The following is a 26,205-nucleotide window of genomic DNA, read 5'->3' as shown; positions in this document are numbered from 1 at the left end:
GCCCACGCAAGGGCATATCCTCTGATGCTGCAATGGACCACACCAGGGCACATCATTCAACATAAACAAACTTACTTATCTATACCCCAATGGGGGGAGAGTTTTAATTAAGAAGAATCCATGCTCTGCATTAAAACGACAGGATAAAGTGACAAGAGATATTGGGTCAACTTGCTAACATATTATAACCATAATGTTATTTTAGGAATTGGTTACTGTATCAGTTGCCGTGGTATTATCATCTAGCCAACAGGTCCATACCTTTTCAAATTTTTGTGGGCAACCCCTGCCCGAGTAGGTGACTTTATAAAGGGGCAAACTGGCATTCACTAGGCTCTTCCAGAATCTAACACAGGGGGGAGATGACTGTTTCCAGGTCATCGTGATGGCCTTATGTGCATAGTATAATAACAGAGATATTAGTATTTTCCTAGCTCTGAGTATTGGCATTTGGTCCACTAGTCCCAGCAGACAATGTTTAGGATCATATGGGACAACAAGGTTAGTGACCTCAGTGATCACTTGGAGTACTTCTTTCCAATAATGTACAATTGCTGGGCAAGCCCAGAAAATGTGAAAGAAGTCCCCCGGCTGGTAGGAGCAGCGCCAACACGCTGGAGAATACGCCTGCGACATCTGGTGCAGCCTGTGGGGCGTGTAGTGAACTCTGTGTACAATTTTGTATTGAACCAGTTTGTCCCTGGCTGAGACCAGAGGGGAGAATGGAAATTCCCAAATCTCCCTCCAGTCATCTTCATCCATCTCCGGTATGTCCCGCACCCATTTCCTGCGAAGGGATGACAGCTCGGGAATGGCAGCGACCAGCAGGGACCCATAGATCTGAGACGTGGGTTTCTCGAGATCCTTCACCTGAAGGGTGGATTCAAGTTCTGAGTACTCCAATACAATTGGTTGGCCTAAGAACTGACACCTGCAGGCATGAGCGACTTGAAGATACCGGAAATGGGCCCGTGCAGGTAAATTAAATTTGGTAAGCAATACATGAAAGGGGATGAGCTCTCCATTGGTGATTACATGTTCAAGGGTCAACATTCTATATTTGGCTCAGGCCTGTGGATCCAGGATGGTATTGAACTGTGATAGGTTAGGGTTCAGCCACAGGGGGGTGTGAGGAGACCAGGAGTTCGGCTGGGGTGCCCTCAGTGCCTCTCCCACCGTCCACGCCCGCATAGTGGTGCGCATAGAAAGGGTGAGGCAGTGAGGTGTTTTTGGTCCCCTGAATAGTAACCCCTTCAAGGCCTTCAGAGACCCCACTATAGCCACTTCCAGCACCGTTGCAGAATTGGTCAGGTCCGGCTGCAACCACCAATGGGCGGTTACAAGCTGAGTGGCCAAGAAATACTTGTGACAATCAGGTAGAGCCAAGCCCCCACTGACCACAGGCCTGGTCAGAGTGGTGTATTTGAATCTAGGTGGCTTTGATCCCCAGATGAAGGAGAGGAAGAGTTGCTTAAGAGAGTTAAAGAAGGTTTTGGTCAACCATTGTGGGGAATTTCTAAACATGTAGGTAAGTTTGGGGAGGACTTTCATTTTAAGAAGGTTGATATGCCCAATGAGGGAAAGGGGAAGATTGCTCCACGCTTCAGTTTGGATCTGATAACTGCCAGGACAGGGTCAAGATTGAGCCGGGCAAAGTCCCCGCTCCCCCTTGAGATGATGATACCTAAATAGGTAAATTTATCCACCCACTGGAGGGCTGTTGAGGAGGGTGAGGAGGACCTGGCCCCCTCATCCACCAGAAAGAGCTGAGACTTGTGCCAATTCACCCTCAGTCCCGTGAAGCCGGAGAAGGCATCCATGATCCCGAGTGCGCCCCTCAGAGAGTCACCAGCGTCGTTTAAAAAAAGGAGTAGATCATCTGCGTAAAGAGCCACTCTCTCCTCCAGCCAGCCCACCCTAAGCCCCGAACCTCGGCCGAGCTCCTGAGGGCCTCAGCTATTGGTTTAATGGCCAGGGTGAACAGAGCTGGGGAGAGAAGGTAACACTGTCTGGTGCCTCTCTGCAGGGGGAACGGAGGAGACCGGAAGCTGTTCATTTTGATGCATGCCAGAGGACCGGTGTACAATGTACGAATCCAGTGAATAAATTTCAGTGGGAAACCCATTCTTCTCAACACCTCCCACAGATACACCCACTCCACCGTGTCAAATGCCTTTTTTTCCATATCAAGGTTGGCAATGGTCCTAGTGCCCTGATCAGTATGGGGGGCATGAATATTAGAAAAAAGTCTGTGTATGTTAATATCTGTGGACCTACCTGGCATAAAGCCTGTTTGGTCAGAGTCAATCAGGGATTTTATTACCTTATTAAGCCTAGCAGCCAGTAATTTGGTTAGTATTTTTAGGTCACAGTTTAGGAGCGCTATCGGCCTGTAGGAGGCGCACAACTTAGGGTCTTTATTAGGCTTTGGAATGAGAACAATATGGGCTTCCCTCATAGAGGATGGTAAGGAGCTCTGTTGGAGACAGGCCTGAAACATCTGAGCTAGCTTGGGGGAGGGAGTAGTTCTATGTGAGCTCTTTAATATCCTATGGGCAGTCCATCCGTCCTGGGGATCTTCCTTGCCGAGAAAGACCTGATGGCCACTATGACCTCTTCTGATGTGATCTCTGAAATAAGGAATTGTCTCTCTGTATCAGAGAGCCATCCCAGTGCTAGCATGTCTAACATGGAGAGCATTGGTGAAGGGTCTAAGCCATCAGGGAGTGAGGAAACATATAGAGAGGTATAAAACTTGGTGAATGCAGATCTTCCTTGGAGGTGACTAATACGCCTTCTGCCGTGAGGATTTTTCAGTTATAACCGCTAAGGGCCTATCCTGCTGTGCTAGCATTGCCAGGAGTTTGCTGTTTTTATCTCTATGCTGGAAATATTCCCGTCTGCTATTTTGTATACCAACTCTGGTTATGTCTGAGACATGGAGATGCAGTTCTCGCCTAAGCAATGAAAGGTGCTCGAAGTTGGGGACCGTAGCCGAGGCTGAATAATGAGTCAAGGCCTCCTCAACTTTGTGTTGTAGGTCAGAGACCTTGTCCCCAAGTTCCGCCCTAACCGCTGCTACAGCAGAGATATATCAACCCCTGCTGTGAGCTTTGGAAGCATCCCACACCATCTCCAGGGAGGCTGACCCCGCATTATCCACCCAGTAGTCCTGCAAAGAGGGAGAAACCTTGTCATGGACTGCCTCATTGTTAATACAATGGGGTTGTAACCTTCATAGGGCTTTGTTCCTTGACCTGGTGGTCCTAATGGTCAATTTAGGAGGGTGATGATCAGATAGGCCAGAGGGAAGGTAACTAGCCTTCTGGATATTAGCCAGGAGGGCATCATTGGCAAAAGCCAAATCTATTTGAGGGGATGTTTTAAATGTGGATGAGAAGCAGGAGTACGTTCTATCCTGGGGGTGAAGCCACCTCCATGCTTCTTGGAACTCAGTTGCCTGAGCCCACATACTCAGGTCAGAGTTAATAGTAGATTGTGGGGAGAGCCTATCTAATTCCTGGGACAGCATGGCATTAAAGTCTCCCATGAATAGGACGGATGCGGAGCCAGCCTTTCATATAATGTGTACAGAATGTGCACCTGGCTCGGAGGAGGCAAATAGACATTCACAATGACATATTTCTTGTTATAAGCGCTCAGCACCACCATTACAAATTTCCCCTGGGGATCCAAATGAACCTCATGGACCACACATGGAATTCATTTACTGATCAATATAGATACACCTCTAGAGTATGAGGAGTAGGTCGCATGAAGGGCCCTTTGTACCCATGGCTTTTTCAGAGACAACACCTTACTACCAGTTAAATGCGTCTCCTGCAACAGCACTATATGGGGGTTACGCAGTTTTAGGTATTGAAATAGTAGTGAACGTTTGTATTTGGAGTTAAGCCCGCTGATGTTCCACGACAGAATGGTCATCGACTCAGCATCTGAGGGGGGTATCATGGAACACCAGGGGGAAATGGATGCAGGATAATCTTGTCAGATAAGTGAAAGCAAATAGACCCAAATTTGGCATTTAAATTCAGTAATACCAGAGCAGCATAATGCATATTCATCTCTTTAGAGTAGAGAAACCCCGCCCCCCAAAACATATAACACCCTACCCAAACATCGTAAAAACCAAGTTCAAAGACCAGAACTGTAGGCCAGAGAACCATACAAACCAATGTAGGGTTTTTTCCCCTAACTGGAAACATCATAGAATCCTTGGGTCACTGGGAACCCCAGAAGCTGGGCCACAGGGCCGGAGGTGAATAGAATCTTTCCCAAGGCAGTCCGGTTTGACTCATGGAAAGTGATCCTACGTTTAGGGAGGGAAACAGGGGGGAGCAAGGGCACTTCTGTTCAAAGGTGGGGTGATTCAGTGTCTGTCTTTGGAGCTCCTGGGCAGGAGTGGTTGGCAGGAAAGCCAGTAACAGAAGATACAAATGTTCAACATGGATAAAATGGAACGTGTAAGGGGAAAAAGGACCGAGGTCAGAGAGTTGCTAATGCTGGGAGTCATCAGGAGTTAGTCATTTCAAAATGGAGAGGGATACTTAGCCACTCCCTGCTGACTGTAGTCGGTCGCTGTTCCCCCTGCTCATATGTGATTAGCGGGTGTCCAGCCACTCCGTCGCAGCCTCTGGAGTGTCAAAGAAATGAGTGTTATCACCATCAGTAATCCGTAGCCTGCTGGGATACAACAGGCCAAATCGAATCCCTTTTTCTCTGAGCCGGCGTCTCACATCAGTAAAGGATTTGCCGCGTTGCTGTACTTCCTGGGAGAAGTCCGTGAAAAAAAGCAATTTGGTATTATCATACTTAATTTCAGGCATGGCGCGTTCCGCCACCAGGATGGGATCTCAGTCGCGGTAATTTAGCATCCGCAACAGGAAAGGGCACGGGGGGGCCCCAGGCCTCGGAGGGAGCGGCGGGACTCTGTGGGCTCTCTCCACTACGAAGGTGGGCGGCACTTCCCTCAGATGAAAGAGGGTGGACAGTAGCTGCTCCGTGACCAAAATTTATCCATATCCTGACGGATGAGGCCGACATCCACTGTCAAGAAGTCAATCTTTGCTGTCAGGGTCTCTTTGCAGCATGTAATGGCCGCCAGGATCTCTGCTATTGTGGGAGCCACCACCTCCCCAGACTCCGCGACTGCCTGCGCACTGGCCGCCATCCTGGCCATGGACCATCTTGCAGACGAGGTGGGGGGGCACGAGGAGCTTTTGTACCCGATTTGGAATAACGGGTCCTAGAGTGGGCCACCTGAGGATCACCCTGAGATGGAGGTCGATCCTGGGGGAGGCTAAGGGTTGAGAGCTCAGGGCCCAGGAGCAGGGTGAAAACTATGTCAGTAGTGGTGCGTCGGCACTGGGACAAAGTTCCTCTGTTGGAGGGGCAGCAGGCAGACTCTGGGGTGCAGGTAGCAGGATGTAAGATGCAGTGGTGATGAGCTGCCTGCACTGGATCAAGGCCTTCAGCAAGGCACAGCTTCTTTAAGGGTGGAGGCACAGAGCAAGCAGAGCAGCAGTGATGGGGCACAGCTGATGGCCCAGGGAAGGTAGTATTATGCTTCCAGGGTGCGAATAATGGCAGAGGGAGGACAGCGCCATGATGCTGGGACACAGTGCTTTAGTGTGGTGGATGCACCCGGACAGTGGGCCGCAGTATGGTGGTGGGCAGCAGGCAGACTCCGGGGAGCAGGTAAGAGGATGAGAGATGCGGAGGTGGTGAGCTGCCTGCACCAGATCTGAGCCCTCAGCAGGGCACTGCTTTTATGAGGGTGGAGGCACGGGGGGGCAGAGCAGACTCGCAGGGGTCCAGATGGTGGCACAGGGAGGGCAGTAAAGTATATCCAGGGCCTGGATTGTGGCACAGGAAGAGCGGCACCGCAGTGCTGGGACACAGTACCTGATGATGGAGGATGTGCCTCGGACAGTAGGCCGCAAGATGGCGGCGGGCTGCGGGCGTCCAGAATCGGCCTCTGTGAGTCCCTCGGTGTCTGCTCAGGCCCCCTCTCAGTGCGGTCAGCCTAACTCTTAGTAACCATGCTCCTCTTCCTTATCTTGCCGAGTTAAGGCTTTGTAGCAGTGTTACTTCATACCCCATAGTGCTTTAGAGACCCAGGTTCTTTAGATATGCCAAAACCACCATGCACCCCTTTGTATAACTTCAGACCAGGATCATAACGGGTAATGTAACTTTACTGAAGAAATGCGACATAACAGTACAATATGAGCAACACCTTTCCTGTAATCCTAACTACAATAGTGTAGTGGCACAGGCATACCTCCAGGAGGTGAGAGTCCATAATGGCATTTTCCATGGCTAGGATGTCTTCCAAAAACCCTGGTTTCTTCAGCAGCGCTAACAATGGCGCTCACCAGTGATGCTGGAACCCCCCGCACCTACCAGAACCTCTACCAGAAGTTATATGGCTGTAACACATTTTTCTTTTGTGATGTTTGGATTTATACAAAACAGTTCTTTCTCTACTAACTGGCTTAACTGACCGTATATATATAAGTAACAAAACTCTATATTTGTTTATATTTTACTTAAATATAGGGCTGCATTTTTTGGCTCTGTTACACAGTTTCTGGCATTAGAAAACAGTATGTAAGATCAGGAATTTGACAGGGTATGTAACACTAACAATAGGGGCAAATATAAATCTAATATTTAAGCCTGAATAATAATAATACTAATAATAACAATATTAATAATTTATACCAGATCAAAAGACCATTTTTTTCTTATGTTTTGGATAGACAGGGGTAGGATTAAAACTTCTCATTTTAGTTGCTGTCTATGCCTCTGCTCTTGGAGATTCCCTTTAATGTTTGTGTGCTCTGTCCAATGCATACAAAGTTTTGGCTGAATAGTCCTATTCTTGAATAAACCAAGTAATGACTGATTCTCTTTAAAGTGCTATAAGTGGGAAAAACTCTTTGGACCTTCTCCAGGCAAGGATGCATTTTTAAAAGCTTTGTTAGAGGAGTGCTGCCTTGCTGCAAAACCACATCATTATACAGTTGTGTGAAGACATCCAACTTTGCCCTATACCTGAACATTAATGGGTACTACTAACATCGCCCATGAATGACTGTCATTAATCGCTAGTTATTGCTACACATGTAGTTGCAAGTGACAGCAATCGACTGGACAAATTTATATTAATTTCTACAACATACTACACTGCATTATTGCTTATAGGTAGTGATTGAGAGTGACTAATTATAGGGCTCTAGCAGAAATTTCTTTCCTTAGGGTAATATAAACTGGTTATCCATTTGCCTTTAGAACGTGTTTTTTTACACACTATTGTGCATTCTTTCACCTTCCCTTGGACAATATTACTTTGCAAGTGCCATGTCATTTTATAATCCACCATCATTACAAAACATTCTTTATTTTGTATTTATTTTTTAATTTATTTTGTATAACAAAAGGCTTTTGAGTCTTTTTTCTTAACTTAGCACTGACCACACAAGGTCTGGGCATTACTAGTCAACCAAGTGTTCTTTGACTAAAAAAAGTGTTATGAGTTTTCGGTCAGTATTTAAATCATCATTACTGTAATTGTACTTTATGAGCTTAAGTCACTTTACTGTTTGACTTTGGCCATTTCTTTCAGTACATTTCCATGTGGTGTGGTTTGGCGGAACACGAAAGTGTGGCAGCCTATTGCTGCAGACTACGGAACAAAGGACTAGATCCTACTGCTGGCATACCTGAAGACCACATATATGGATATAATTGGACACATCTGGTGCCCTCCCTTGCCAGTTTTTAAAAGTTTTCTGTGTTAATATAAACATTTCATATCCATTCGTAAAAAAGTAATATTTATAACTTAGACACTCATTTGTGTATAAATTTCTTTAACTGTTTTATTTTGGTATACTGAAATGAGTATGTTAAGGAAATAGGTTTATGGTTCTGCTGAGGACAGATAATTATATAGCGAAGCTTGAAATGACCAAGTATTCTGACAGAACAGTAGATGGTTATTTATTTTTAAATGTTGCTTGTCAGGTTAAAAGGAAATTGCCTCATTAAATCTACCATTTCCTTGGTCTTATGGTCAATGGGGACATTCCCCCAGTGGGATCACTGGACAAACTTTATTTAAACTTAATTTTAAAGTCAATTTACTCTAAAAAATTAGTTTGCTGCTAATATGTTTGGTAATGTGTCGGAGTGAAAGCAGGTTGAAATTTCCACAGAATTCCTAATGTAATAACAACATTATAGGTTTTTGTTCAATTATTTTTTTATTAACAAATAAAGTACTATCTGCGTTGAATATGTTCACACATGTACATAAACTAAAGTAGGGTTAGTTTTTCCAGGGAAATTAGTAAAGGGTGCTAGTATACTTTTTCACTTTTTTTATTTGTTCCTAATTTCCCTGAAGATGTCAAGTCAACTTTTTTCCCACTTGAATTTTCTAACTGATGATTTGTCTAACGCATAATGGCAAAGAAAAAATCCTTAGTTCTTAGGTCACAGTCTTCCAATAATATGAACATTCTAAATCACAATGTGACACTATCATAAAATATTTTTGTTGTTAAACTTTTCTTATTAAAGAATACAAATAGGGGTGTCCAACCTACTTGCTATTATCAACCATACATATTGGATACACTTATTGAAAACGGACATCTCCAACCACAGAAAATATTTTTAACATATTTCACTATATAAAGAATGATCTTGTATTTACTTATAATGAAAAAAATGTATGAAAAAAATATTAATGGGGCTTTTTTTATTACATAATAATTACATGGTGAGCGGTGAGAAAATATCTATGAGCACTTTTTCATGGCTTAAAGTGACACTAAACACACACGGTTTAATTTACATTATCCCTTCTCTTTATGTATGTGGATGATGGCACTGTAATTATTTTAACAAAAAAAAGAAAGTACCTTTTTCCTAATCAATATACAGCTGTCACATGACCCATATCTTTCCCAGCCTGTCTGCGGGGAAACATAAGTAGGAGGAACTTCTAGTCCTCTGTTGCTGGTCACATGTTCAAAATGTAAAAAAAAAACATCCTTTTGGGATATGAAGTAAAAGTAAATAATTAATAGCAATAAACTGTTTTAAGTTGCCATACAAATATATATTTGAAATCAATTCTTTATTATTTTTTGGCAATAACATTGTGTGGGCGGATTTCTGCCAGTCACAGGTTGTGTTGTGCGCTCTCCAGCCTGTGTCTTAGAATAACAGGGAGGTGAAGCATCCATTAATCTATATGTAATATCCTGCCCCCATTGTGTTTAGCTGGTTAGTGGGCATGGTGGAGGAGGGAGGATGTGGGCTGTCATTTACCACTGTGTATACTCCCACGTGTGTGACTATATAGTCACATGGGCTGCTCAGATGTGATAGGGAGAAAATGTTCTGCATAGAAACTCACTGAAAACTGAGCATGTGCAGAGTTGCCACCACAGCTGCAAAATCCCTAGCTGAATTGGGTACAGAAAGTGGAGATAGAAACGTACTGGCCAGATCACCAGATCAAAATAAAGAAAAGAAAGCCTACAAAAAGAAAAGTAATATAGCCATTACATCTAAAAATTTATAAGCTGCAATTTAATACATTTAAAACAACAAAAGTGTCGCACTATGCTCTACATCCAAATATATCCAGTATAATAAAATCAAAATTACATTTATAAGTGCATGACAATATCAAATAAACCTTGTTGAAAATTAATTAAACTAAAAACCATTAATAAAAATAAAAATAATGTGTAGAAAATAATGTTTCTAATACATGCACTATTAGGTGCTCATAAGAAACGCAACTCCATCAATAGATGTCCTTAGCAAACCTCCTAATAAGATTGAATTCATGTGATTGTGCTCCAAAAATACTCAATGTGCCACCACTCTTCTGCCCCCCCCCCCCCAGTATTAATGTCCTCACCTCAGGAAGTGTGACCTCACAACTAAGTTTGGTCAAACAGCGCTGATGTGCTACCCCTGGGCTCAATGGTAGGTGGGATCTCCAGGCTCCTGTGCTGATCCTTAGATCAGTATCCTTGGTACATGTAGATAGGAAACTAGCTACATAGTGCTTTATCATTTAAAACGACATCTGTTTATTAAAAATAAAGGTACTCACACATTATAGGTGCTTACAGCACACCAATCTATTTTAGACGATCTGTAAGTATTCCCAAATAAAGCTGCACAGCCGTTGTCTGTCCACAGCTCCTTGCTCCACGTGAGGCTGCTGCTACCTACAATGTCCTCTCCCCTCCCCTACGCGTGTTGACACAGGGATAACGTGTTTTCCTCAGGGGGATTGCTATTGGATGGTTGGTTGGGACAAAATATATGTAGAGTGTTGGCGGCCATTTTCCTGTAGTTTGAACCAGCTCCATTTTGTCGTGGTACAGAACTACATCTCCTGAGATATGCACCACAATACAGCTGTGAGAATGCCGTACAAAACCTTGTTGCTTAAATGCAAGATAATGAATACTATGTATTTACATGCTTATTAACAAACTATCCTCAAATCTATCAAACAAATTAAAGGGTGCTGTGCGCCTCCATGGGATTAACAATTACAACATTAGTTCAAATACATAAAACTTATATCAAATGCCCTACAAGCCCTATACATATATTCTATATTTGATTAAACATTATTATGTAGTGTTGGTGGTTATGTTAAATGCACCAAACAATTGATTAATATAAAATGTAATTAAAATTAAATAATAATAATGCTGAATTTAATAATCATATTAAAAATTATTTTATAAAAAAAGGGGGATCCCCCTATAGAGACCTACTGTACATATGAACTAAAAATATGCTATATCAGTAATGACCATTAACTATTATATCATACCTACTCTCACCCCTTGATATCCCAGTACATAAATTATATCCCTCTATATGCTCAATGTTTTAACTTTTAAATTAATTGGGGTTATGAATGCATGTCACCTCATGTTCCCCTCTCACAGAGGAGGAATGAGGTGCCGGATGCATAATGTGTACTGGGTCATCTCTTATCAGTTGCTAAGGAAACAGATCAAAATCCTTATTCAATCCCCCCAGCACCAAAGATCTTAACTGGTGTATCCACCATGACTCCTGTTTACTAATTATTTTAGGAGGTTAAGACCCCATTACCTACCCCAGGTGTATATTTAACCTATGTTCAAACTGTCCCGATGGGAGGAGGAGGCTTTAACCACTTCCCTACCCGCCTATAGTCAAATGACGTCCACAGATGGGATCTCCCATCCTGGGTGGACGTCATATGACGGCCTCGGGTTCCCGGCCGCCTAGGGGGCGCGCGCCCGCCGTGTTGCTCGTGACCCGGTGCGTGTGCCCGGCGGCCGCGATGTCCGCCGGGCACTCGCGATTGCCCGTTAACCGGGCCGGACCGTGGATCTGTGTGTGTAAACACACAGATCCATGTCCTGTCAGCTCAGAGGAGAGCGATCTGTGTTCACAGAACAGCGGAACACTGATCGGTCTCCTCCCCTTGTACGTTCCCGCCCCCTACAGTTAGAAGCATTCCCTAGGAAACACATTTAACCCCTCCCCGCCCCCTAGTGGTTAACCCCTTCACTGCCTGTCACATTTACACAGTAATCAATGCAATTTTATAGCATTGATCGCTATATAAATGTGAATGGTCCCAAAAATGTGTCAAAAGTGTCTGATATGTCCGCCATAATGTCGCAGTCACGAAAAAAAAATCGCGATCGCCGCTATTATTAGTAAAACAAATAAATAAATAATTTTTTTAAAAAATGCCATAAATCTATCCCGTATTTTATAGACGCTATAGCTTTTGCACAAACCAATCAATATACGCTTATTGCGATTTTTTTTACCAAAAATATGTAGAAGAATACGTATCAACCGAAACTGAGGAAAACATTTTTTTTTAAAAATTGGGATATTTATTATAGCAAAAAGTAAAAAATATTGTGTTTTTTTCAAAATTGTCGCTCTTCTTTTGTTTATAGCGCAAAAAATAAAAACCGCAGAGGTGATCAAATACCACCAAAAGAAGGCTCTATTTGTGGGGAAAAAAAGGACGTCAATTTTGTTTGGGTACAACGTCGCACGAACGCGCAATTGTTGTGTAAAGTGCGACAGCGCTGAAAACTAAAAATTGGTCTGGGAAGGAAGGGGGTGAAAAGGCCCTGTATTGAACCGGTTAAACAGCAGGGTGAGCCATATTCATCTTCCAGAGGTGGCAGTAAAAGAGGTAGGAACCTTTGAGGTAGAGGAAAATGTGGTGGGTGGGTTCAATCTCCTTTCATAGCAGGATTATCCTTCTGATGATGGGGATAATTTTTTAGAGAGCGCTCCTCCGCCACAATACCCACCGATCCCAGAAGGATGGTTGAGAGATTCCCCGCAACCTCAAAACCCCATTCGAAATCAACTTCGCAAAAGAAAAGATGGAGAGGAAGGAGAGGGGGTAGGAGACTACAAAAGACCAAAACCCCAGTAGGTGCATGTATCTATAATTTAAGTGGTACTCCTCTTAGTGAGGAGGAAACACACCTGTTAGATAAAGGACTAAAGTTAGCCCCTGTAAGGAATTTGAATACATTTCAAACTTACATTAATCTACAGAAATGTATGTGTAATCTAAACATGAAAAAGTATTTTTTTATCTAATCCTGTTATTAGAAAAGTGCTTCCATCTGAAAGCGGACATTCCAATTTGTGGAATAAGTCAGTTTTTAATCCTCTAAACAATGATAATAAGTATTGTGATGTTTTCAACCGCTTCCCAACCGCCTCACGCAGATATACTGCAGCAGAAGGGCCCTGTATGTTGTCCTTTAAGAGGCGGCTCAAGAGCGTGCGCGCCTACCAATTTTTTAGCATTGATCGCTGTATTAATGTCAATGGTCCCAAAAATGTGTCAAAATTGTCAGATGTGTCCGCCATAATGTCACAGTCATGATAAAAATCGCTGATCGCTGCCATAACTAGTAAAAAAAAAAAAAATCAATAAAAATGCCATAAATCTATCCCCTAATTTGTAGACGCTATAACTTTGTGCAAACCAATCAAAAGCTTATTGCGATTTTTTTTTTTACCAAAAATATGTAGAAGAATACGTATCGGCCTAAACTGAGGAAAAAAATGTTTTTTAAATATTTTTTGGGGATATTTATTATAGCAAAAAGTTAAAAATAATGTGTTTTTTTCAAAATTGTCGCTTTTTTTTTGTTTATAGCTCAAAAAATAAAAACCACAGAGGTGATCAAATACCACCAAAAGAAAGCTCTATTTTTGGGGAAAAAAGGATGTCAATTTTGTTTGGGAGCCACGTCGCACGACAGTGCAATTGTCAGTTAAAGCGACGCAGTGCCGAATCGCAAAAAGTGCTCTGGTCAGGAAGGGAATAAATTCTTCCAGGCCTGAAGTGGTTAAAAATATGGTGTCTAGAGATCTGCATCAGCTCAAGATTAAAAAAGTGGCAGACCCCCTAATATATAAAAAATGGTTTATCCTCCCTTGAAAAGAACAAAGAAATTGTTATACGCCCTGCAGACAAGGGAAAGCTTTTATGACCCTTTGTTGATTCAGGGGTCCCAGTGTGGAGGTGAGCAGCACAGAGTGTCTTATGGTGGAGGTCACAACACAAAATTTCTAATCTTCATGAATGCACATCGTCACTTTATTGGGAAATGGATTTCCATATTCTCATGACTGCTTATGAACTTTTTAATGAACTTTTTCAATTAATTTTTCTCCCTTATATAATTGTTCTCTCTCCAATGGTGTCTGGGGGCCTCTTACACTCCAAAATTGCCTCCCTTCTGGGTTCTGATTATGCTTGTCTCTAAAATGTATCGACAAGTGGTGTTTGTTGAACCCATTCCTAATATTCCTAACATGTTCCTCAATTCTAAGTTTGAGGGCCCTTTTTGTTCGTCCAATATAGATCAGATCACAGGGGCATTTTATAGTATACACTACCCCCTTGGTTTCACGTGATATGAAATCTTTAATTATATAGGGTTTGATTTGTACTAGGATTAATGAATGTTTTTCTTTTCCTAATATTTTTTGGGACTCTCACACAGCTATAGCACAGGCCACAGCTATGGATGCCCCAAAACATATGTGTCTTGGAATTTGGGGGTTCTATCACAGTCTGTACTATTTTATCCCTTAAATTTGGCACTCTTTTGTAAACGAATCTTGGTTTATCGGGTAGGGTTCCTCCTAAGTGTATATTTTGTTTAAGAACTTGCCAATACTTAGTTATTATCTTTTCCACATCCCAGGTTTGTAAGCTCTAAACTAAGGCTATGCTGATAACCATATCCTCATTTCCATCTCGTTTGACTTTATCTTCTAATAGTGTGTCACTCTCCATACCTCTAATCTTAATTCTTTCTCTTTCCAAAAATCCCTTCTGGTATCCTGTATACCTAAACATATTAGTCAATTTATGCGATTGTTTTTCAAATTCCTCATTTGTGGTACAATTCCTCTTTAACCTCAAACTGTCCATATTTCCATCCCACACAATGATCAGATCATTTATGAAACGTTTGTAGAGAATCATTTTTGGGTCCTGATCACATAATATACCTTCCTCTTCCCATTTGGCCTTATATAAGTTGGCGACGCTGGGCGCCCATCCCGATGCCCCTTACTTGAAAATAATAAACACTATCATACCAAAAATAATTGTGATTTAAACAAAACTCTAAACATTTGAGAATACATTTTCTGTATTTTCAATATGCTATTTTTTTCTAATGCCCACTTTACTGCTCGCATTACTCCCTGGTGATTAATATTTGTATATAAGAATGTGACATCAGCTGTGGCCATTACAGTGTTCTCTCCGATCTTGCATCCCTTTAATAACTGCAAAACATGCTTGGTGTCTTTAAAAAATGCACGTGTCACGTACCAATGGTTGCTAATGTATTTCAATGTACTGTGAGTGTTTCAATCCCGCTAATTATGGGTCTGCCCAGGGGGTTAATTTTATCTTTATGTATTTTTGGGACATAATAAATATCCTGTATACTGTAAGTACTAAGTATTGTTCCTCGTGTTTATTTAGTATATTTTTCTTCCTCCCATAGGCAATTCATTTTTCCAAATCCTTCTTATATTGTTTAGTTGAATTAGAATTTAAGATTTCATATGTGGTCCTGTTTCTTAATATATTGCCTATTTCCTGTTTATATTGCTCTGTAGAGAAAACAACTATTACCCCCCCCCCCCTCCTTGATCCGCAGGTCGGACTACAATGTCCCTTCTAGATTGAAGTGATTTAATACCTTTTTTAATGTCCTTGTGTTTCTGTGCTTTTTTGATTGGTAATCTTTCCAAGTCTGCCGTGACTAACCTTTTAAACATGTCTACACACTTATTATTGGCGATCTTAGGATTGAATACAGATTTATTCCTTAACAGAGTGTGGTCCCCATTTAACACTGCTCTTTCCATATTGTTTTGAGCATAATATTTCTTTATATTCAACATTCTTATACATTTTTGAATGCAAACATAAGTTTCAAATTTGTTTAATCCCTTCTTTGGTGCATATTTGATGACCCTATCTAGAGTTAACAATTCTTCCTTTGTTAAAATGGATTGCCAATAATAAGTGTGTAGACATGTTTAAAAGGTTAGTCACGGCAGATTTGGAAAGATTACCAATCAAAAAAGTGCAAGAACACAGGGACACTAAGAAAGGTATTAAATCACTGGAATTTAGAAGGGACATTGTTGTCCGACCTGCAGATAAGGGGGGGTATAGGTGTTCTCTCTACAGAGCAATATAAACAGAAAAGGAGCAATATATTAAGGGACAGGGACACGTATTCAATCTTAAATTCTAATCCAACTAAACAATATAAGAAGGATTTGGAAAAATGAATTAACTACGGGGTGAAGAAAAATATACTAAATAAACATGAGGCTTAGTACCTACAGCATGCAGGATACCCGTTATTCATTCTGTCCCAAAAATACATAAAGATAAAATAACCCCTGGGTAGACCCATAATTAGCAGGATTGAATCACTCACAGCCCGTATAGGGCAGTACATTGATATATATTTGCAACCATTGGTACATGACACATGTGCATTTCTTAACCACTTCAATACCAGGCACTTATACACCTTCCTGCCCAAGCCAATTTTCAGCTTTCAGCGCTGTCACAAATTGAATGACAATCGCGGGGTCATGCTGCACTGTACCCAAACAAATTTTTTATCATTTTGTTTCCACAAATAGAGCTTTATTTTGGTGGTATTTGATCATCTCTGCAATTTTTATTTTTTGCGCAACAAATAAAAAAAGACCGAAAATTATGAAAAAAAAAAGTTTTTCTTTGTTTCTGTTAAAAATTTTTGTAAATAAGTACGTTTTCTTCTTCAATGATGGGCACTGATATGGCTGCACTAACGGGCACTGATAAGGCGGCACTGATGGGCACTGATGAGGTGGCACTGATGAGCACTGATGATGGGCACTGATAGGCGGCACTGATAGGTGGCACTGATGGGCACTGATAGGTGGCACTGATGAGCACTCGTAGGTGGCACTGATGGGTACTTATGGGTGGCACTGATAGGTGGCACGGATTGGCACTGATGGGCAGTGATAGGTGGGCACTGATGGGCACGGATGGACACTGATAGGTGACACTGATGGACACTGATGGGTGGCACTGATGACACTGATGGATGGCATTGCTGGGCATCACTGTTTTTTATTGTGCCACAGAGGTGCCAGTCAGTGCCCATTTGTGGGCACTGATTGGCATATGTTGGGCATCAATTTTCACATGTGGATGGCCATGGGGGATGTACCTGGCAATCCACATGTTAGGTGCTTCCCTGGTGGGCCTGGCGGCTTCCCTGGTGGTCCAGTGTGGGCATCCGAGGGGGGGCTGCGCTGATAAACAATCAGTGCAGACCCCCCCGTCAGAAGAGCCACGAGTGAGGAAAAGCCGATCTATGGCTCTTCCTGTTTACATCATGATCAGCCATGATTGGACACGGCTGATCATGTGGTAAAGAGCCTCTGCTGGAGGCTCTTTACCGAGATCGGTGTAGCGGTGTGTCACGGGCGTACGGCAGCTGTTATCCTGCAGGACATCATATGACGCCCAGTCAGGATAACTGAACCACCGCCCGGCTGTCATTCTGCTATAGGCCGGGCGGGAAGTGGTTAAAGACACCAAGCATGTTTTGCAGTTAATAACCACCTCAATACAGAGCACTTTCGCCCCCTTCCTGCCCAGGCCATTTTTCAGCTTTCAGTGCTGTCGCACTTTGAATGACAATTGCGTGATCGTGCAACATTGTACCCAAATGAGATTTTTAAATTTTTCTTTACACAAATAGAGCTGTCTTTTGGTGGTATTTAATCACCGCTGGATTTTTTATTTTTTACAAAAAAAAAAATTTTTTTTTAAATAAGTAATTTTTCTCCTTCACCGATGTGCGCTGATGAGGCGGCACTGATAGGCTGCACTGATGGGCACTGATGAGGTGGCACTTATGGGCACTGATGAGGCGACACTGATGAGGAGGCACTTTTATGCCGCACAGAAGGGCACTGATAGATGGCACTATTATGCCACACTGATGAGCACTGATAGGCGGCACTGATGGGCACTTATAGACGGCACACAATATAGGAAAGACACATATGGGAGAGATGAAAAGAGCTGCACACCCCAAAAATGAATTTTATGCTAAGGTTTTCCCCAGTGGGGCTTTAAAACAGCAATATAACAAGGTCAAAGAAATTTTTCTTAATTAATATATAGAGAGTTGTTTATTTGAAAAATGTCCAATATCATGATATAGTTAAATACCATATGTACAATAAAATCTGATCCAGTAATACAATACATATTTCACAATGCACTAAACAAATACATTTGTGCACATCATTACATTACAAAATGTTATATGGTATGCGAGCCCCAACGCGTTGCAACCTATTTGCGATCTCTTCAGGGGGGCAATTGGATCTAAAAAATATTACATATATTCAGAATTAAAGAAGCATGTTGTCATACAACACATTAAATAAGCCATAGTGGTATATTTACCGCTCAGAGGTGGAATGAGTGTTCTATAACCAGAAATAGTAGCAGCCGTTGGAGAATCCGGAGGGCTTATAGGCCGTCCCCACCTCCCCAGGAGAGAAGAGCCCACCTCAAGGGGCTTGCAAGGAACCACACTGTAAACGCCCTTTGAGGGACAGAGGAGCACACGCCTGCAACGAATATCCAGTGATAGCCATTTATTCATTAGGAAAAATTGAATGAGTTAACTCATAGCAGATCTGCCAGAGTATCATTTTTATTATAAATGTTTCTAAATGTATATATTGAGACTGACGATAAATATGGGTTGTTGATGTATAAATTTGTCACGGTATCCTTTGCGTCCCATGGAGATGACTAACCAATGTTAAATAATAATTGATTAAAATAATGTGGTGATAACGTAATGTAGAAAGTGTGTTTGTAGTTCATTAACAGTAATGTTAAATAATGCTGTGTGTGAAAATTATTTAGTATAGTACAGGAAAAATGCAAAGTGTGTGTGTGAAGGACTGACAATTAGCACAGTCAAAACGTGCGCTGTGTGCAAAATGATAATGTAGCTTAAATAGTTCATTAAGTGATTGAAAACATTACATGGTGTCTGCCAACCAAATGCTGGCGTGATGTGAAAAAAGCGTCAGCAACTAAAGAATAAAAAATAAAGACAAACCAAAGGTGTAAGAGTATGTGTCTAGTGATGTGATGTACCTTATACAATAATGTGGTTCGTATAATAGTGTAGTTTACCTTATACAGTAGTGTAGTTCATATAGACTTGTAGGTTGTTTAGGCTTATAAGACTTGTTTGTTGTTGAGGACCTGACTGCAGTTATGCAAGAAAGGTGGGGACTCTGATGCCGAGAGAGGGTGGGTGTGCAGTGATGTCCATCCTGGCCTGCATGGGATCATAAATTGATTCTCAAGCGTCCAGTCTTTTATATACCTATGGGTGTGGCAAATGGGATGATCATGCGCAGGCGCAAGTCTCCCCCCTCTCCCCAAAGACATGGCGTGAGGGTCGCTAGATGAGCAGCCCACATGTGACTCCCTCAGCGTCCTGGAAGGCTGAGGAGCCCAGACTGCTGTCGTCAACTCCGCCGCAAAGCGCGTGACATCATGACGTCATGCGCGCTTCATAACAAACAGTCCGGAGATGAACAAGGGACGCCGCCGGCAAGGTGGAGCTCACTTCGGCAGTCGAGGATCACCACTCAGCCGCCGATTAGAGCAAGAAAGGGGCATGCGGACCATTCCATATACCCCCACCCTGCCGGGAAGCCATATAGGCCCGAACCCCTACTCATTCAGCAAAAAAAGTTTCACATTTATTAAAAATCAAAAAATAATGTCCCCCCGATGTAGATCCATCGTCAATCATGCCGCCGACTGCCCGCTCCTCCGTCACTTCTTAAATAGGTAAGGGGCAGGACCACCCGGGGACATCAACTGGTGGCCCCGCCCCTTATCTATTTAAGAACTATCAGACAGAGGAGTGGGCAGTTGGCAGTTAGCCTTCAATGATTGTGGAGCTCTTTTCCTCCCAGGTTCGGTTTTGTGGCGGGTGGCGTAGTTGATGATGGATCTACATCAGGGGGAACATTTTTTTTTATTTTTAATAAAGGAATTGTCAATAACTGTCTTTGTGTTTTTTTTATATGTAACACTTTTTTGGTGAATGAGTAGGGGTATGGGGGGGGGGGGGGCAGGATCTGGGGACCCCTTGTTAAAGGTGGCTTCCAGATTCTGATAAGCCCCCCCACCTGCAGACCTCCACAAACACAGACCAGGGTTGTTATGAAGAGGCCCTTGTCCCCATCAACATGGGAACAGGGTGCTTTGGGTTGGGCACCCCCCTCCCCCGTGTTGGATACGGCCTGGTATGGTTCGTCCCCTCCCTTTCCTGACCTGCCGGGCTGCATGCTCAGATTAGGGTCTGGTATGGGGGGGAACCCCATGTCATTTTTTTTTTAATTTTGGCATGGGGGTCCCCTACAAATCCATACCAGACCCGAGGGGCCTGGTATGGATTGGGGGTCACCATGACATTTTTTTCACAAATTTTTCAGCCGGCAATTCTTTTTTTTTCTTATATTCAGCCGAAACCCTGCTAACAGCTGATGACTCATCGATGGTAAAGGACGCGGAGGCTGGCTTCCGGGCCCATTCCTTAGCAATCAGCTACATACAGTGCTTTTAAAGGGGGGAAAAAAAACACATAACGCAAAATGTATCAAATATGCATCAGAAACGCAACACTTCACAGAACAGGGATGCGGACGTGACGTGTGAAGTCCGTACAGGGGGAGGGGCCTGACGGCGGCGCCGATGTGAGGGCGGAAGACGGTCGCTCCGAACGGGAGTGAAACGCTGAGCAGAGAGAGCGCCTGCAGCGTACCCAGGAGGTTTTTCTGGCTGGGATATATGACCTCCCGTGGGGCCGCCTTTCCACCCGTTCCCCGCAGCCACTACAGCAGCACAAGAGATAACTGTGTTTTCCGTTCAATGACCGGGTAAGGGAGGATCTCCCATAAGGATCGGACGCACAGGAGTCCAGGGAGCCAGAAAGGGAGAGGATTCAGTGCGTCCAACAGTTTTGGAGCCGGCATCACTATAAAGAGTGCAGTCACCTTGTAAGTGCCTGTTGTCCTGCTGCCTGCCCTGCTCCACCTTTCATCTCCTTCCCCCTCCACCTGTCCCCCTCCACCTGTACCAAGATCCCTGGTTCATATACGTCACAGAGTTTGCAGAGCCATAGAATTGGAGCAGTCCGGTATGTGAGTAACACGAATCAGAAGGCAAAAGGTATGAAAACTTTTTTTTTCCACAATTAAATGCTAAATGCTGATGAACTATAAGGCAAAGTGTTCATTATTCTTACCAAGCTCCGGAGAGCTGAAACATGTGATCTTTTGAGATCTGGACTGTTGGGAGATCCATTGTTAATTGAATATCTGATAACTGAATAACTGATTACTGAATTATTGAGCTACTGAACAACTGCTGATTAAGTGTTATTGGTCGATTAATGCTTTGAGTCTGATTGGAGTCTGGTTTTCTCACATACCTCTTTCCCCTGCCGCTCAAAAGGGGGGGCATAAGAGTTAAAGGGAAAGAGAAAAGAAAAGGAGGAACGTTACTCTGTGAAGGGGGTAGCCCTGAAGTAATTTACGAAAGTCCCTACGGTTATAAGGGGTATGAGAAAAGGGAGGGGAGGAGGATAGAGTGGGAAGGCAGGGCCCCCTTTCTGTCTTTTAGCTACCCGTCACTATAGTTGTAAAGACGCACCGGTGGGAGGGTGTGGGTAAACTGCGTAGCAACGGGATTGGATAGGGTAAAAGGCTGGGGAATCACAAAAGTATACAGGAAAATTAAGCTGTCTGCGCAATAAAGCGGGCAGCAAATCGAAGTATGAGAGGACGGTCCCTAAGAACAACTGAGCCTAAAAATCCAAGGGAGAGCCTTAACTCTAGCTCCATACAAAAATATCTCAAAGAGGCTTGTCAAAAGAGCCTCGGAATGGACACGAAACAATCAGGAACAAAAGATAGGAAGAAAGATCAGCAGAAACAGAAGGTGGGACAGGGGGACAGGACCAAAGAGGAGTCTGAACTAGAAGGAGCAGTTGCCAGCGGCATCTTGGAAGATCAAAGAAATATGGAGCCCGGTCTGAACAAATCAGAAATGCTGGAAATGTTCGCTAAACTTGAAAATGTTATAAAAACCGAAATTATGAACGTACGCATAGACATGGGCCATCTATTGCACAGAGTGGAGGAGGCGGAGGAGGCAACGGGCAATCAAGCAAAGGAGATCATGGCCCTTAAAGAACAGGTCAGGAAAATACAGGATGAAAATCGCATGATGGGATATAGAATGGAAGAGCAAGAGAATCAGAGCAGGCGACAAAACCTGCGTATTAGATCAATCCCCGAGCAACTGAATGAGGATTTGGGGGAAAAGATGAGAAAAATATTCAATCCTATCCTGGGCAGAAAGGAGGAGGAGGTACTAAGGATCGATCGGGTGCACAGGGTGAGGAAACCCCCCAATATTAAGCAAGACACCCCGAGAGATGTAATTGTGAAGTTCCATGCATATGGGGACAAAGATAAAATCTGGAAGAATCTCAAGGGGGCCCCCCCAATCTGTTTTGAGAACAATAACATACAGATATTTGCGGACCTATCGGCTGGAACCTTGGCTCGTAGAAGACAGATGAGACCACTATTAGAACAACTTCGGAAGGCCAACCTGAAGTACAGCTGGGGGTTCCCAACATCCCTGATAGTTGTCAAGGAAGGGAGATCTTTTAAGATGAGATTCCTGGATGAGATGCAGGACTTCTGCGATGGCCTGGGGATTCCGATACCTGAAGACTCAAGAAGGGATTGATAAGGATTTAAAGTCCAGCGACATGAAGGGGACTGGGAACTTGGGGTCATCTGGGGGGGGGGTAGGGGGACAAAATGTGCTGTCCTTCTTTGCGTTTTTTTTCTCTCCTGAATATAAGCTGCTGGGGGGGTGGTGGGCACGGGGGGGGGGGCGACCTTCAACCGGGGTGTTGGCGTACCGCCTTCCTTACCATACTCCACCGCATGGTTGGGTGGAGGGGGTATCAGGCGCCGTCGTCGGAGCATCACCCCTAAGCATGAAGCGTGCAGTATGGGATCTCCTACGTGCGGGCTTGGGGCTGGGTTACAGCCGGGTGGGGGGAGGGGGGGGATGGGGGGGTGGTGGGCGAGGGTGGGGGGAGGGAGGGGGAGGGAGGGGGAGGGAGGGGGGATGAGATCCTGCAGAACTAGTTTAGGGGAGCACTTGGAAGGTGCAAAGGGAGAAAGTCAGGGTAATGTATGACCTCAAGTTTGTATCCTATAATGTAAAAGGTCTAAACTCGCCCACTAAAAGACACAAAATATTGAAGGAACTCCAACAGTATGGAGCCGATATAGTTTTCCTTCAGGAGACTCACTTGGTACTAGATACTAGGATTAGACTCTTCTCTACAGACCTGCCGTGTTGGTATTACAGTGATTCCCCTACCAGGAGGTCGAAGGGTGTTGCAATAGGGTTCTCGAGGGCTTCCAACTTCACCCTGGTAGACAGAATGACGGACCCGGACGGCCGGTATATTTTTTTGAAGGGTAAAATTGGGAATAAAGTGATGACTTTAGCAAACATTTATTGTCCCAATAAAAACCCAACGGTATTTCTGGGACAGGTGCTCACGAGGCTGACGAGGTTTAGGGAGGGGGAGGTGGTGCTGGCGGGGGACCTCAACTTCTGCCTCGACCCCAGTCTCGATAGTACGTCCCGGGCCCAGGGGATTAGGAAGGCTCCAAGGAGCGCAATTGGATAGTAATATGTTTTATTTTGTCTATGAACTATGTAAGTTCGTGTCTTTTGTATTGGTTTTGGATTTGTATGGATAAAATGTTAAATAAAGTATTTAAAAAAAAAAAAAAAAGAAACGCAACACTTGCGTTTCTGGTGTAACTCCATTGAAGTTTATTACACACAAAACGCAATCTGCTGTGGGGAAAAAAAAGTCCCTGACCCTTCCCAAAAACGCACCAGCTGAAAAACGCATTGATGTGAATGTATACCATAGGAAACCATGTTAAATGGACTGTAGTGCGTTTCTGTGAAATAGAAAGTGCATAGGTGTGAACATATGGTCAGACCAAGGTATGCAGATCCAACCTGACTACACTGCAGTGTTGATTGTCTTACAGAAAATGACAGGGAGAAAATGTGAACAGTAGCCTGGCAAAAAAAATTCAAAGACTGTGGGGTGTATTTATAAAACATTTGCATAGAGATTTGCCCAGCTAAGGTGCATGTTCATTCATTTTGGGTGTATTGGGCAAAAAGTTATTAGGCAGTTTCCTTTGCTGGTTGAATGTTTTGATTGATACTAAGCACCATCTAGTGGCCAAATGCAGTATTTACATTTTAGATTAAAAACAATTTAACCAGCACAAAAAATAGCTTAATAACATTTTTTCCCCTGTTTTCACAGAATAAAAGTACATGCACTTTAACTAGGTGAATTGCTCTGCAATTCCATTATAAATACTGCTCTATATGTACAGAATGTTATATGAGGATTCTAGCTGTGAGTGGAATTTTAAAAATCCCCCACAAATTCCATGTCTGGCATGTAGTGAAATCTTTGAATAAGAACATTGAACAGATGAGGGCATAAACACCAATTTCAAAAGATAAGCAAAGCAATTGTAACACGGGAGAATCTGAAATCTTCCATGGTGCAAATAAAATGCAGACCTAAACAGTTCTTAACCACGACATAAATGTGGTAAAGGGACATAATAATGTATAAGTACAGCCAGTGATGCAATAGGCAATTTAAATACTGTGTGTCACTATAATAAATTCACAAATCTGTGTATGCACCAGGCTACAAGATTTTATACTTTATTTGAAAAGAGAGATTAGTATTAGCAGCTGTCAACCATCTTTTGAACAAAAAGTGCATGTAAAAAAATGCACCTAATGCACATGTAACTACAAAGGAAAGTGCAAGCACAAATCAGAATGTAGACTCTACTTTTTGAGATTAGCCATATGTAGTCAATTAGGCGCCTTTCACACGGACGGCTGTTCTGCCGCAGTTAAAAGCATATAGTATGTTCTGTGAAATTCAAGACTCCAGACACTGCGATCAACTGCATTTGTACAGTGAGATTACCTGTGTTTACCTGCGTTTACGTGCGGCTGCGTTTAGCTGCGTTTGGAACATTCTTGCCATTTCTGTTGTGCTTCCTGTTGCTTTTCTTTCCTTGTTGCCGCTGCTATCCGCAGGAGAAATAGTTACACTGCGATTACCTGTAGTTATGTGCAGATAGCTGCGCTAAATCGCTCCTGGACGCAATCAATTCTATTTTTTCTATCCGCACGGAACCACATGTAACAAAATCGCAGCTAAACACAGTGTGTGAATGGGGCCTTGGAAAGCATTGTGTGCTTTTAGCTGCGGTAGAAAACTAGAAAATCCGCAGCTAAAAGCACCATTCTATCCGTCCGTGTGAAAGGGGCCTAAATTATAAAATAATGACTAGGTATGATAATACTGTTTACGCGTGCTGGTTACAATTTTGCATTTTCTTTGCTCATATTTGTAGAAGCATAGATTTTATTTAGAATCAATCTGTTGTTCTGTTATTGCGGTAACATTATTAGGAATGACAATGAAACGCAAGATTCAATTACAGTAATAGTAATCCTGGTTAGCATTACTTTACAAACCCCTTGTATAAAACCCTGTATAATCCTACTTCTGCTAGTATAGAAATGAATAATACAGAGATGGTGTCGGTATGTATCCTTGATTCATAATTAGCCTTAACAAACAAATAAGGATGTATATACTGTAGATGGGGCTGTAGAAAGCCGTGTATTAATTTACTTTGAAGAAAAAAATAAGACCTCAATCATGCCCAAGTTACAAATAATAACATTTATACCCCTCTTAGATTTTAATAGTACATTTGATGATGATAAAATGTAAAGACCATGATTATTTTTCTGCCTCTCCAAACTAAGCACTGCAAATGTGACCTCCAAACTAAGCACTGAAATGTGACCTCCAAACTAAACACTGCAAGTGTGGCAACATACTGTGACTGTAAGTTACAGTCTCAGCAGAATTAGCAGACTCAATCCAAATGACATCTTGCAGATTGTAGAAAGCTTTTTAAAGCAAAAGTTTATGCAGATCATAACAGATGAACATGAGAAAGGTCAAAGATCATAGGGTGTCTAGCCTCAGCAGAATGCAGGATGTGTGATGAATGGAGGCGAAGCATGAAGAAAAAGATTGGCACTAACTACAAAGAGCATCCCCTAGCTATAGAGTGAGGAAGGGATACAATCATTTAAAGGCAAACAAACAGTGCCTGTGTAACATGATACTTATTAAAGAAACAAATTATGAAATACCTTAAAAGAGAAGTAAAGGATTTTCTTTTTTCATACTTACCTAAGTGGATGCAGCATGGGTCCGATGCTGCATCTTGCCCTGGCACCTCTGCACTGAGAACCGAGCGAAC

The sequence above is a fragment of the Aquarana catesbeiana genome, linkage group LG05, assembly GCF_042186555.1.
Source record: "Aquarana catesbeiana isolate 2022-GZ linkage group LG05, ASM4218655v1, whole genome shotgun sequence".
Taxonomy (NCBI): domain Eukaryota; kingdom Metazoa; phylum Chordata; class Amphibia; order Anura; family Ranidae; genus Aquarana; species Aquarana catesbeiana.
The sequence above is the reverse complement of the archived record's forward strand: the minus strand, read 5'-3'. Positions refer to the sequence as shown.